This window comes from Anser brachyrhynchus (genome assembly GCF_964034855.1).
Source record: "Anser brachyrhynchus genome assembly, chromosome: 1".
In the NCBI taxonomy this organism is placed as follows: Eukaryota; Metazoa; Chordata; class Aves; order Anseriformes; family Anatidae; genus Anser; species Anser brachyrhynchus.
In genome coordinates, this window is record NC_137694.1 from 74014571 (window position 1) to 74029525 (window position 14955).

General features: G+C 40.9%; 1 protein-coding gene across 7 annotated transcripts in view; it reads right to left on the bottom strand.

Moving 5' to 3' along the window:
• Positions 1-14955, bottom strand: part of PRR5 (proline rich 5) — a gene marked incomplete at its 5' end in the record, with an annotated part of 95158 nt that overhangs the window by 66246 nt on the left and 13957 nt on the right. For 2 of the 7 annotated variants that reach the window (XM_080577565.1, XM_080577566.1), the window contains one exon: positions 6339-6475. The exons of the other annotated variants lie outside the window; for them this stretch is intronic. The remainder of the gene's footprint in view (positions 1-6338; positions 6476-14955) is intronic. 7 annotated transcript variants of the gene reach the window in all.

Consider the following 14955-nt stretch of genomic DNA (forward strand, 5'->3'; position numbering starts at 1 on the left):
TGGCACCAAATGTCACCAAGCTGGTGTTTCCAAGGCAAGGCATGTCAGTAGCTGAGGAGGGCACTGAAGGAGGATGGACAGAACTATGCCTCACCGAGAAACCACGTCCTTGGTCCACTCTTACTCTTAAAAACCAACAAACACTTATGTTAGCCTTTTTTCTTTTTCTTTTTAACCCCTTCGCTGCTTTGAGTGCCCCAACTCAGTGGGCCCAGGTACAGATGTACACACCTACAGCCTGTCACCCTGCACGGGGCAAAGAGCACCACAAAATGGCAGCCAGGGCCCTGGCCACTGAGACCCTCACGGCAAGGCTGGAGGTGCAGCCTGCTGGGAGGTGGCCCATGGCCTCCTGACTGGAACAGCATCACCCCTTGCAAACATTTATAGTTGACCGAAGGCAACCTGTGCTTTGCTGTGCCCCTGGAAAGAGGTAGCAGGGCAAAAGCAAGGGAGCTGGGATGGTGGCTGCGCTCACTGCTCCCTCAGGTCACCCTAGCTTTTGGTGGACAAAGAAATCACAGACCCCTCTTTGTCTCAGACACTCCTTCATCTGTGCCTGGCCAGTGAATAAACCCTCCTTTCTCTACACCTTGCTTTTGCTCTGTTCTCCACAGACAGTTGAATCTGGGGGTAGAACAGCATGATGCTTTCAAGCACTGCTTTTCCTATTCCTCCTGCTAGGGGCCTGCTGTTTGCAGCGAGAGGCACTGGTCCCGTTCCCCACCATGGCAGTGGCCTTCAACCCGCCACGGCAGCCCCAACACCGCACAGGCTCCTCCATTGCCTTTGCCAAAGCTTCCAGCAAAAGGGCTGCAGGAGCAGGCTCCCTGTCAGCAAGTCTTCACTTTTTGCCTTTCATCTGCTTTTTGCCACAATGCACATCCATAAAGATTTAGTCTCAACTGCAGTACTTTGGCACTTGCCAACTACAGGCCACCAGAAAGAAGATAAAGGGAAACAACCTTTCCCCACAAACTTTTTTTTTCTTCTTCTTCTTCTTCTTCTCTGAGATTCCAAAAGGTCAGTTTGGGATTTAATTTTGTCCTGCGTAATGTTTTGGTTTGCTTTGTATTTATTCCAAGTGAGTTCACCCATTTCTTCTGCAGAAACAAAAGGTCATGAAACCAGTGAACTTTGTCTCTCCTAAAAGGGGCACTCCTTTCTAGGCAGTGAATTACCAATGAAGTGTACTGAAAGAGAAGAAAATGTAAAAATATATTCTGTTGCTGCTGGGCAGGTGGAACTGTAATCAGAGCTGAGTGTAATTAGAAAATGTGTAAGGATGCACTTTGGATGCTGCTTCCTTGCATCAATTTTTAAGTAATCAGTTTAATCTGATTGACGATCACAGGGAAAAAAATGAACCAGAACTTTATGTTTTTTTCTAAAAAAATAATTGCTGTTTTCCTTTCTGCAATATTTGTCTATGCAGCACTAGGTGCCAGCACAAAGATTTGGAGACTGGGAGAAGGGAGGACAGATAAGGGAGAGTTGCATCACTTTATACATAAAATAAATCTAAGCCAATCCGTATTAGCTCTCAGCTAATACTCCATGTGTTAAGAAGGACACGAGTGTGTATATATATGTGTGTCATGATGTTAGCTTTATTAATGATCTGCTTTAGATATTAGCTCCAACAAATTTTTGGATCCAGATTTGAAAACTCAGAGGGATGACAGCATCCACAATTGAACTTTTGATTCAGACTGGCATAAACAGTGTTTCAAATCCAGGATTTTGGTTCATTGACTCCATCTGAGTTCCCTTGGTTTGTTAGTTCAAGAATTTAGTGTGTTGTTTGAAATGTAAATGCATCTAAACTTATTTTGCTGTAATAAAAGAGAAATTTTCTGAGTTCATTGCTTCCTACCTGTGCTTTCAAATAAAAATCTTCTGGGTTCAAGCATTTTAAAGAATATTTGACATGACAAAATGTTTTCCAACATTACTGTAGGTACTCAATAGTCTTTAAAAAAAAAGTTTAAGATCTTTAATTTTTAAAGGCTGAATCCGTAACATTGTATAACTATTTTTCCCTGTGAGAGGACCTAAACTTTTGTAACTATGAAGAAATGCATTCAAAATTGTCAGCTACTTTGTTAAGTCCTAGTTAAGAGGTTTAATGAAAATATGCCCAGGACCCACTAGCATTTATCTGTGTACTTTTCTTATTATTTTATCAAGAAATGCTATATAGTCAAAGTCTAGTGTTGAAAAAGCTAGAAAAAAAAAAAACAATTTATCGTAAAACCAGAATACAAATTTTAAAGAAATCCCCAAAAATAATAATTTTCAAGCTCACATGATTATTTATACCTGATTCATGACATTTGAAGGCCTTATTTTGGTAATCCTCATTATTTAACTTTTGGAAGATTATTCAAACCTCAATGAGGTGACCTGTCTTCCTTTGCTTAGCCCTATGGAAGTTGAGTTGCATTTGCATGGAGTTGGGGAAAAAAGAAAAATGAAAGATACTTTTTTCATTCTTTTACTTAAATCGGCTACATAGGTGATATTGTTATTTCACATACAATAAGCTAAGTAAATCAACAGATGATAGAATATTTATGCTTTTATCTACTTTTCTACTGTCTGTATTTTACTGAGAAGGTAAATAAAGAAAAGGAAGAAAACTGGGAATGCCATTTTAAATCATTCCTTCCTCTTGATTTAATTGTCCACAAGAGCTGAGGAAAAAGAGATAGGACGCTCATGACTGCAGTGACAGCAGCGTAGTAACCTGGAAGTCAAAACTGAAAAGTGAAATTAAGGTTGAGATAAAGTTCAGTCGCTGCAGCTTGGTCTTTGCATTTTTTAAGTTAATTCAACACCAGCTACCAGGAAATGAAGTAATGGACATTGGGACTGAGACATGCATGTGTCTGACAAGTAGAGGCATACAGGAAAACTTAGACCTCATTTTATAGGTGCTGAGGAAAAAAACAGGCACAGCTATGCTACACTTCATCACGTACTGTAAATATATTTAAAGCTGCTTAGGTAGGACATTCTCTGGAAGTGTCTCTTCTCACTACTGACTGCAAAGAGAATGTAACGTGAATAGCTCAGTTATGGATACAGTATTCTCAGCTGTAAATGTATCAAACTAGAGGAGATTAATCTCATTCCCAGTCTCTTACCGCCTCACTGATTATGAGACAAGTATAAATAATTTGGCATCCTACTAATGAATGTTTCACTTCCCTGAGTATATGCTCCAATCCTAGATGAAGAGACCTTTGGGAGTTATCTCATGGTTCCAGGCTCAGCTGGTATTTCAAAGAGGGAGATATTAAATTAGGAGTATTTCTAGGAGAGTCTGCCATTGGGACTGACCAAAGGCATGACAGGATTCAGAGAAAAGATTCAGAGAAAAGGGCCAAGGTAACAGCCTTCAATGGAACATCCCGAACAGAAAGGACAACTGGATGTGCTGGTAAAGAGCATCTTCTAGCTAGGGAATCGGCTGAGATTTTCAAGGAAGAGTTGAGCTGAGACTAACATCCACTCCAGCAGTGGACAAGAATTAAAAAATGAATGAAGATACTGCCAGGTTCTCTTGTTTTTATTGGAGGAGAAGGAGAAAAAAGGGAGCAAACGAAGAAACACAGTTTTGCTAGGAACTTCTCATAGTACTACTAATTATGAAAAGATTGTGTGCTTATTAGCTGTGACATAGTAAGCATTGCTAACCTCCTTCATCCTTCAAAATTTTCACCAACTTCTTTCTCCTTGCGAGTACAGCAACCACATCACTTCGCTGTTTCTGATTAGGCCCCTGTCATGCCAAGACTTCCATGAGCTGTATTTGAAGCCTGGGATATTTCCACTGCCTCATATGGGACCCTACACATCCAGAAAGTTAAATGAATGCACTAACACTTACAAAGGCCATGGCCTGCAGATGTAAACTGATGGGGGCCTGAAACCTTCAACATGTGTTTTCTATGGTCCCCGTTACCACAGGACTGCAATCCTGACTAAGACATTTAAATTATATCACACCACAATGAAAAACAAATAATAAATATAACTGTGAAAATATGCACACTGTAGGAATATCAAAATTGAATACAATGCTGTGCTTAAAGCCACAAGCATCACTTAAAGTCTACTGTATCGCCAGCAAGTGAGAAGTTATGGTTTTTGCAATGCAAAAAAATAAGCATTTATAAAATGTTAGCTTTGCAGCATGCAGGCAGTGTTTCTCCATGAGACAGTGGTATTTCTAGTCAGCCAACACTTTTGAGGTGCTGGTGAGTTGTTCAAGCCTTAACTTCTACTAATGCCTCACATGGTGGGAATTCCAGTCAGCCTGTCCATCACAGTAAGGTTACAGATTACACAGTACTCCATAAACAGTTTACAGTGGAATAGTTTGCAAATGCTCTGCTTGGAACAGAAGGCATGCGCATGTCCAATTGTTTACTCTGAGATGCAATCATTTACAATAGCAAGAAGAAAAAGTTTAGCAACGAACAGACCAAAGATGGAGTGTTTGCAGCAAACTTTTCAAAATACGTCAGTGAAGTATTAAATCAGTGTTTACTTCTGCTTGCAATGGCTGAATCCTCCTAGCAGCAATATCTGGAGATGCTGCCAGCAGAACTCATGCTTAATAACAGATTAGTTGGTAGATTACTAACTTGGCAAACAGCAGACAGGTGTTTGTTTTAGAGAAAGCTGCTGCAAAGTTCAGAAGCAGAATTTTTTTGGGCGTGCTTGAAATAACGTGGACATAGGTATCAGGAATTTCCTGACCAAGTTATACCCAGATTCTTACCTCAGCTTTTCCACAGGAGTTGAGAGCAATACCCACACCCATATATTTCATCATCTGAGACCCATCACAGTACACACAGCTGTCAAGTATCCTCTCTGCTGCTCATGCCACTAACTCACTTCTCAGGGAATAGGTAAAAACACCCTTGAAATCCTTGCAAAAAGGTGCAGCAGAATGGAAAATTATTTCTCTCACTTTTAAACAATTGCATGCAATTTAAAGATGAAGCTAAATACTTTATGGGTCACACTGCATATGGTGCAAGGCCCTAGTGGAGCTGCAGAATGTATCATGCCTACCTACCCACGCAGCCTGGGATGAGACAAAATAATCACTGTGGCAAAATCCAGCTATCGCTGTCATGAGGTAGCATGGAGTAGGCATTTCCATCATTTACATCTTGACAAAAATTTCGACGAAAGCATGCATTACCACCAAATAAATCAAAACAAAGGTTTTAAAGGCTGAACCCTTTAGAAAAGACCTCTTCACTTAAATATCACAGAAAAAAAACTGAAGTCATAGGAAAGTTTAGCTCATGCAGCTTAGTGAAGAGATAAAGTATTATATACTTAGATAAAGTAATTCTTATAGAGAAAATATCTTCATATGTTCAGAAAGAAAATTCTTTTGTAGGAAGAAACTAGCAATTGTTTTCTAAGAAAATGTATAAGTTACTTTGAAAAAATAAGAGCTACCACATGTGATGATAATATCAAAAGAAAAACAGAACTTCAAGGACAGATTAAGAACATCGACTTTTCCATCACATAAATACACATACACACACCCCCATACACACTCTCCATTAATGACTCCCTTCCTCCATAAAAAACCTTGAATCTCAAATGCTAACCCAATTCTAGCACTGAATAATAACGAACTTGAGATGGTTGTGCCCAAGCACCTCTGCAGAAATAGCTGCAGCTGTTTAAGATACTACTACCACTCAGCTGTTTGGTGCTGCTTCTCACCCCGATATAGGTAATTTGAGAATTCTTCATACGCTTCAGTGCACAGTCTGACAGTGCAGCTTAATCTGCTTCTGCAGTGGTTTTCTGACTATGATCTTGGTGAACAGTATCTGAAACATTTCATTCAGCTTAAGGTCACCGTGGTGGGTAACACCAGAGCTTTAGCAGCACCCATGGTGGCTCTCTACTTTGAGGCTTTTTTTCCCAAGGACATGGAGTTATTTAGAGGCTTCTCTCAGAGAGAAGAAATTCAAGCTATTTTCAGTATTGCTTGCTCACAGATCTGATTCAGCTCTAAGTAGATTCACAAAAAAAGTGAAAGTTCGCGCATACCACTTTTTAAGCTGCACTAAAGCTAGAGGGATATAGACTAACATGAGCTGATGTTAAAAATCACTAAGTATTGCATTGTTACTCAGATATCTTTTTGTGGCAGGAAATACAATAGGATCTGTGGGAAATACTGCAAGAGAAATGCTAACCCTAGCCTGTCCAACAAAATGAACTCTCCAGGTGTCTGAAATTGGAAACATTTTCCCATTGCAGATAGTGCTGCAGAAACATTTGCTTACCTGCTGAAAGGAGAAGAAAACAGGACTGAATAGCAGATAGTGAAGACTCTGCAGCAGGTTTCCAAGAATCACATGAAAATTCTTGTCGGGTGATACAATTTGGTTAAAAAAATCATCCCCTTGCAAAAAAGGCAGCTCTGCAAGAAAAGATGAACCAAAAGGTAGTATTGCATATATTGCCATTTGAGGAACAGTTTTTCAAGTGTGCTAGTACCAAGTAAGTTGTACCAAGCTAGTACTAGTAAGTTGATACACAATACACACACAAGTGAAACAACTGCAATACTCAGTGCTGTTCCACATGCCATCACTGATATAACTAAACGTTTTTTCTTGTATGTTTCCCTTCCTTGCTTTTTCTTCTTTAAGCGGGAACCAACTCATTGACAACAGTGCTAAGAGCTGTGCTTATCACTAAAGAGGACAAGAGTTTCCATTAGCGTGCAGTCTGCAAGTACTTCTGTGTCCCAACACTAAAGAGGTGGCAGAAAAAACACTTTGAAATGAGTTTCAGGGTTTGCAATGATCGCCTTTGGAGAGCAGCTGTCCTATAAGACCCAGAAAAATCTTAAAAGCACCATTTAAAAATAGCAGAAATTCTTTCATTAGGGCTTCAAATAATGGTTGCTGTATCATCACGCGTCCTGATATGGTCTTGAAGTGCCTCTCTGAGATGCCAGCTAATGCAATAAACAACCCGAAGTGGGTATCTTGCTGCAGCACAGAATTTATTCTTACGCAACTTCTAACCCCAGTACAAGCATCTTCATAATATTAAATTCATTTTTTAAAATCACTGGTCAGTATATAGCATATAATACTTAAAATGTGTATATATATATATATATAAATCTATGTATACACAGACACACAACACACACACCAGTGTACACGTTCTGACTATGGCTCTTCAATGCCATGCACTTTGCATAGTCATTTGTACCAGCCCCACTACACTGCTAAATCTAGCTAGGAGTAATATACAGACAGCCAAAATACTCAGTTTATCCTGAATACAAAATGCTCTTGTTTTAGTTTTGTAGCATTTCATAACCACTTTGCAAGGATGTAAATAACTTTACCTGTTCAAAACAATGTATTTTAGGATTAATCTTTCATGCATTTGAGAGCACTAAATAATCACCTTATACTCCTGCCTTTTGTCTGCTCTATGAGTGTGAACTTCATTCTTTTACCACTTGTTTTAGCCAAAGGCAGAGGTGTTAGTTTAAATAACAGTGTTGTGAGAAGTCAGTGGGTTTTGACTGCAACACATTAAGGAGCGCACACACGCAAGCAGCTTGGTAGACAGCGTGCAGAATGGGAGACTTGATCTGCAGCTTGTAGGCTGCAGAGAGACACAAAGTGACATTTTGAATACCTGGGGGCAAGGTAAGAAAACCAACCTTCTCAGCAACACACACACATCTGAAAGAAGACACATGAACATATTTCAAGTGAGGTACTTGTAGCAAATGCTTAAACATTGTGCACTGGATACGAAAATCCTATACCAACAAAAACTCTTGTGGACACAAATAGGTGTCCTAATATATGAAAAACTGCTCTAAGCAAAGCAAGCTGCATGAGGGTAGAGCTTTCTTGACACAGGTGAGTTTTTATTAAGAGCACCTGCCAAAACTGCTAGAGTGGTCAGGACAATATAGGTCTTGCAAAAGCCATGAACAACTCAGCTCTGCTGGAAGTGGATACTATCAAAGCACATACGTAAAATAATAGGCTTTGTCATGAATTTTGTTTTTTTTTCATCCCTGCTTAAAAGACAAATTAAAGAAGACTCTTCATCTTCTCTCAGATTTAAAGGATATGCGAATTCCCACTGAGTTTGGACAGAAAGTGTAATAACAGCTATTTGGTTCTTAAAAGATTAGATGGTTATGGGTCTGAAAATACTGTTTTGCCTGGAGATTCTGCTTTGATGTTTCAGTGCCAGCAGATAAAAAAATTCCTCCCTTCTTCTGGTAACCTGTGATAACTTGATTAGCTGGGATAATAAACCAACATCATAACGCTATTTTTTCAGGATGGTGCATGTGTGTTATTTCAGAACAAAACTCCACTGCCTTTTTTTAAATTTTATTTGACCTAACTTTGATGATTAAAGCTCAGCTATTCCTTCAATGTATGGAGCATACATTTTTTTAAAAAAATTGTGAATTACGTTTATCTTGCTTTCATCTAATATCCTGTACATCTCGAACTATTTATAGGTGCAGGGGAAAGGCAAAGAGAGAATGCATTAAAAAAACAACACATATGATGCTGTTGTACAAAAGTTGTAGGAGCTTGTAATTAATTAAGCATATTCTTTGCACCAGCTGAGCAATCGGTATATTATGTTGGCAGGTAGAGCCAAGCAAAAATTCATAGTTTTTTGTTAGGAAGGGTTGAGAACATAACTGAAAGCAGAAGCAGTATTTTAGAACCATTTCAGTTTTCACAAGCACAGCACTACCTACTGATCCCTCCACCTTGCTATAGGGAAAGCAGCAATAAAAATCCCAACCCAAAATACTTTGGCAGACACAGCCACAATGTTATAGTTTTAGGGCCCAAGACCTCCAGACCAGCATTGATGGAAACATGAGTCCAGAGGTGTTGGGACCCCAGATCTGCCACAAATCCAGCTGAAGCCCTCCTGCTCTGAGCAAGAGGGCAGTCCAATTTCCAGGTATGCTCTGTACCTGATGCAGAGGAGGAAAACATATGCATGCTGGTGGAGTTCAAAATGCTTCTTCTGGCAGAGAGGGTAGGTGCCGAAATACTACTAACTATTCAAAATTGTATCGTAAAACACAGGATCACGCCTCAGAGGTGCAGCATAACCAATGGATTAATATCCATTTTCTAAATGAAAAAGTCTTTTTTAAATGACTAACTTATTCTTGAGTGTGGGTGAAACTCATTGTTTTCATACAGCAGGAACTTGCTCAGCTAAGGGAATGTCAGTTCCTACTCAGGACTGAAAACAGAGCTGCTGTAAATTCGTATTTCAGTTGAACTGACACAGTTGCCCACTGACACCTACTGCTTAGCCAGATGCGGCCAGAGGAATCAGTCACACAGACTAATTTGTGCTATTACTGTGCATGTCTTTCCAGTCAGCTTGGAGTGACCGGCAAATAAGCTCCATCTTCAGTGACTGCAGTCAACAAAGATGCAAGCCAAGAATGCTAGATGGAAACAGCGATTGTAACTAAACTGCAGTCAGCCTGACATGATCGAGGTCTGCTGTGTGAAAGCCCACAGCAACAATGTTACAGACCTTCTACCAGACCATATTAATTTGGGGCCAAAATGACCAGTAGGAACATCAGTGGCTGGAAATTTTGAAGGCTGGGTCACTACTTCATTGTTTTGCAAGCTCAGCTAAATCAACCAGAAGCGTGCAAAGAAGTGCATGGAAGAATGAATGAACAATGCATCAATATAAAAAACACCATCCGTATGCTCTGTGTTACACCTCGAATTACAGACATGTAGATTTTCCTCAGTGGTGACTAAGCCTCGTTTCAGTCTATGAAGGGAGTGGCTTTTTGTGCTCATGGCCTTCCCGTCTTTGGCCATTTAACAAACCAGCATACAACTGTTCCCAGCAATCAAAACCATGTGGTTCAGAATAGGCTATAGCTGGCTTCCCAGTTGCCCTCATTCATTCATTTTTTCAGACTTACGGAAGATTTGAAGGTATAAGATGATGTATGCATGTTTAATTTTGCCAAAGATAAAAGATGTCTATTTCCTCTGGGCTGCATTTTAATGATCTTAGTTTTCTCTCTCTCTTTTTTTTTTTTTTTAAAGTGTCACTTTAATTGAAACTCATACCATAAATTCAAATTATAATAGGAGGATGAATTCTGATGAATTCCTGGCTGCAGAAATCAATAGGAAAAGTCCTGTTGCCTTTCCCTGGGGCAACACTGTACCTCAGACAAATAACATGACTGTTCTTAATACTGACTTCTTCTAGCTTAATTTTTTGCTGACAATTCATTGCCGTTCCACATACCTCTGAGTTTTTCTGCTGTAGTAATGACACTTAATATGCCAAGAATAACAAAACTTTAACAGGATCAGCTTAGTCCAAAAGCACCAAAAGATCTCCTCACTTACCTTTGATTATGACTTTCTCCACCCTCAAAACTTCTATTTATACCTCTCTCATCCTTCATTTCCCATACACAGAGTCTTAATTATAAAGACTAGCTGATTGCATGGACCAAACTGCAGCTTCACCACTGCCAATGTTTTCGTACTGCAAGCAGGCTGAGAATTGCATTGTGGAGGTAAAACAGTATTAGATTTTTCAAGGGGTGACTGCCACATGGCAAAACAAATAAATAAAGTAACCAACAGCAGTGCTCCTTGAGTTCTTAAATGTGTTTGGAGACTGTGATTTTTAAAATCTTTCTGCACTGCTCTGGCTCTGCTTTTAATGAAAATTATAGCAAAATATTCAACAAATGTCAGCAGGAAAAGACTGGTAAATCCTAATACTGTGCATCACTTTAGCTACATTCAGATTTGATACATTAGTACCTGGGTTCATATCAGCAGCCCATTTGCCATTGAAGTCAACGTCCCACTGCGATTTCAATGGAACACTACAGCTTTAGGTAGCTCTGGAAGAGGAGCTCTTGGGTGGTTGAGTGGAGCCTAACTAAACACTACAGGCTCCCTTTGAGCTTTCCATGAGCTGTTCCAGGACAATACAGAAAGGTCTTTCCTCTGCTTCCATTAAAGCACTCAAACTCATTTTTGAATTTCTGACACAGCATTTGAATGGTTTTACTGGAAAGTGATGCAGCTGAGTGTAAGCAAGAGGGCATTTGGGAAGAATTTCACTTGAGCACCTGCTGGGTCTCCTTTGCCTGAAGTGACTGAGACAGCAATCTCACTGACAGGAATTGTCAACTGATTTACCCTTGTATTTGAAAACTGAGCAAATTCAGACAGGATTTTGCACAGCAGTTTGGCTCTCTCTCTCCAGCAACATTTCTCTAAAAAACGAGGCTTTCTGCTTCAGCTCTCTTTTTTTTAAATAAATGGCAAACCATTCCTCACTCACCTCCGTTCTCATTCCCAAAGACTGCTTTGCAGTGGAAGAACAAAGGGGAACATTTCCATTTCTCCTCCTATTTACAAGCCATTCTTGCCCACAGCCCTCCTTGCCCTGGCACCTCTGCAAGCCCTGTGCTCAGCCTCCATCTGCAGAGGTGCCAGCCCACATTTAACACAGCTGCTTCTGAAGCACGTGCAAAAAACATCCACAGTGAACAGTAGTTTCCTATGAAGAAAAACAGCAGCCCTCTATGAAGGGATTAAGAGACCGATGGATCTTGGGCACCTGACACTCCTGATCAGATTAGAGAAACAAATCACTGCCTTCATGTCCAGCCCATCACTCCTGGCATGGCCAGCAGTAAGCAAGACTTGGAAGAAGCAAAAGGAGAGCCAGAGGGAGGCATCTGACAGCAGAATGGAGCCAAAAGTGATTTCCAGTGCAATACAAATATTGAATCTGCATGGAAAAAAAGAATGACATCGGCATGACCCACAGCCACCTCTGACAACTTTATTCCTCTCTTTTCACAAATCTGTAGACTCTGTTGAACGTGCTCTAATAACCACCAACATTAACATGAACTCCCCCATTCAAACCACCAGGCTTCTGGCTTTTTGGACTGGACAAAAGGCATGTGAAACATTGAAATTCTTCATTTCCAGGCTCACCATGACCACAGGGAAAAAAAAAAGTCATATCCTTGCATGGATAGTGCCCCACAATCATGTATCCTGAAAGCTGAAGTTATTGCCACTCACATTTAATAATGCAAGAGAAAAGGAAAAACAAACCCTCAACAGAACAAACAGGCAATACATCCTACACTCATTAAAAAGCTTTTCCAAGTCTGCAAAGAGAAATTACAACACTACCAGCACTTCTGTCCCTTCCCTTGCTCTACCAAAGCAAAGTTGGCAGAGGGGATGTGTGGCACTGTATCTGTTTCTGTGCAAAACCCCACTGTTTCAGGACTGCTGCCAAAGAAGGTGAGGTTTTGGTGAAGCTGCCAGATGCAATACAGAGATGCTTTCTGCTCCACCAGCCTCCTGCATTTTGAAGATAGGTAGCAAATAGCTAGAGGCAGTGACTTCTTAAATTTCCTCTGACGTTTCTACTACAGGATCAGAGCTGGCTTCTAACTACGCACAAGAAGTAGTGCTTAGCTTTTTGCTTAGTCAAAAGCTTCATCAGCAAATCCAGTCACAGGAGAATACAGCTCCACAGCCTGCACCTACTGCCGTTCCCAAAGAACGCACTACTGCCTGGACCCCTGAAAAGCCTTTGAGAACAGAAGAAGAAAATGATATAAAAAGTTTTTGACTCATCTCTAGTGAGGACCGTATGCCTGGATAGCAGAGTATAAAATAGTGTTGGGAGAAGACAAACAGGATCTCTAATGGCTCTATCCTTCCCCCATCGCTAAAGCTAGCCAGAGGCTAGGTATAGCGCATCAATGTCAGGACTGGGTGCGCTGGATGCAGAATGGAGGAAAGGGTTTTGCAGGAAATAAAATGACTTCAAAAAGAAGAGGTAAATACAAGTAGTTACAGGACTATCACAAAAAAAAAAAAAACTGGATTCAACTCAGATGTAATTTTGTGCTTCTGCCATCAATACTTTAAAGCCTTACAGCACAAACATTAAGGAGCTGTAATGTCCCCCCATCGTCACCTCCCTGCATAGTTAAGGAAAAGGTGCACAGAGCCTCTAGACATTATATTTTTCGGGATGACTACAGCACAGAGCTATTCTTGGGGATTGACAACTGCCTGAATGGCCCTCAGACTCAAGAAGGGACACTTGCCAGTGACTAATTTCTCAAAAATCTCAATGATCATTAGTAACATCATGAGAGGAAAACCAAAAATAGTGTTGTGATTATTTTTTTTTTTTTTTTAAATACAAATTCCTATTGCTGTCAACAGATACTGGATTGGGAGCCAGGTTATTTTGAGACCCTCCTGAAGAGTCTGGCTCCAAAAAAGAGAGATAGACTCCCCACCTCTGTGATGTCAAGACATATCTAAAGCCATTCACAAAAGCACAAATACCTCCAAGGTATTTTTTTTTTAGTTTCTAGTATTTGCTACCTTGAAGGCCATGTCTGCTTGTTTTCCCAGTCTCCACAGCAATAGATGCAAAATACATCTTCTTCACAAGTAAAAGGAAGGTTTCTTCCACATGCCCAGGAGCTGGGACTGTCCAAAACTGTGAAGCCCCACTCAGCAGATGGAGACCTGGAGCTAATGAAGCATTTAAGCACATGCTTAACTAATTTTGGGGACAGAAGTTGTCTCACCATGGGTACAACTGGCTACTCCCCTGTACTTCTAGATAACCCCTTGATGTCCCAAAACTGATCATGGTGTACTCAGAAGTACAGGACTTGATCCAGAAAAAGCATCTGTACTGAATGATTTTTGGCTGCCAAATTCTGGGCAAATCTTGAATGCAGTGAAGGGAGAAAAGAGGGAGGGGAGGCAGAGGATATTGAAAGTTTCAAAGCAGCTAGAGGCTCTTCCTCCAGACACAGTTTATTCTGGCCAGGCTATTTATCAGTATTAATCTTCAGAGCCTTGGGTTTACTACAGAACTCATTTGCCTGTCTCCGCTGGGTGGGGAGAGCACAACCTGTCAGCAGCAGAGCAGCTGCGCAACTCCAAGCGCACAGATGGCATGGATGCAGCTCGAATCTTTCCTCTCCTGCTTTCTCTCCTATGATTTTCTTCCCCTTTCAGTGGGGGGAAGGGAGAGCTGCTTGGATCTCAACGTGCTCAAAGAGCAAATGAGATTCGCCTTATAATGACTTCCTGATTCTCTGTGCGAGCAATCTGTCCTCACCCAGACAGATGGCAACTGCTGCTGCACAGCTGCTCTGGCGCAGTTACCTGCGGAAAGACCGGCGGAAGAGTGGCAGGCAGGTGTGATGTTCTTTTGGCTCACCAACCCCACAAAAGTCCAGGAAGAAAACCCAGCCTGTCTGCCGAGGAGAACACAATCTGGAAGCTAGTCCTGCAGAACAGCTGGTGGTTTATCAGAGACAAATTTAATGCATGCTTGTTCATTAAGGCTTAGCCTATAGCAGTCAACACTGGGCAGCCATCAGATGACCGAGGGAGGCTGCAGCATCCTTGCTGGCACTACCTGTGAGGTAGTCTCCTCTCGAAGGAGTCCTCACCAGACCTCTTATTTTCTATTAACTTTGAGTGTACGTACAGATGTGTAGTTTATACATACTTTTGAAGTGCCTATTTTCATATACTTAGGTAAAGCCTAATACAATGTAGTCCTGCTCATAAGTTGCTTAGGCACTATCACCACCAGGTAACTGCAACAACAGCTGTATTACCAACTCTCCCTCCTGTCACCCCATAGCCAGGATACTACAATGTCATTTTGTCAACCACCACGGCACTGTTTTGTCCCAGAATGCCACTGTTGTGAGCAAATGAATGTAACAGCCTCAAGATGGTCTTGAGTGCCAAACTGGTGTCAACTGGACTGGAAAGAAACATTCATATTATAAAAACA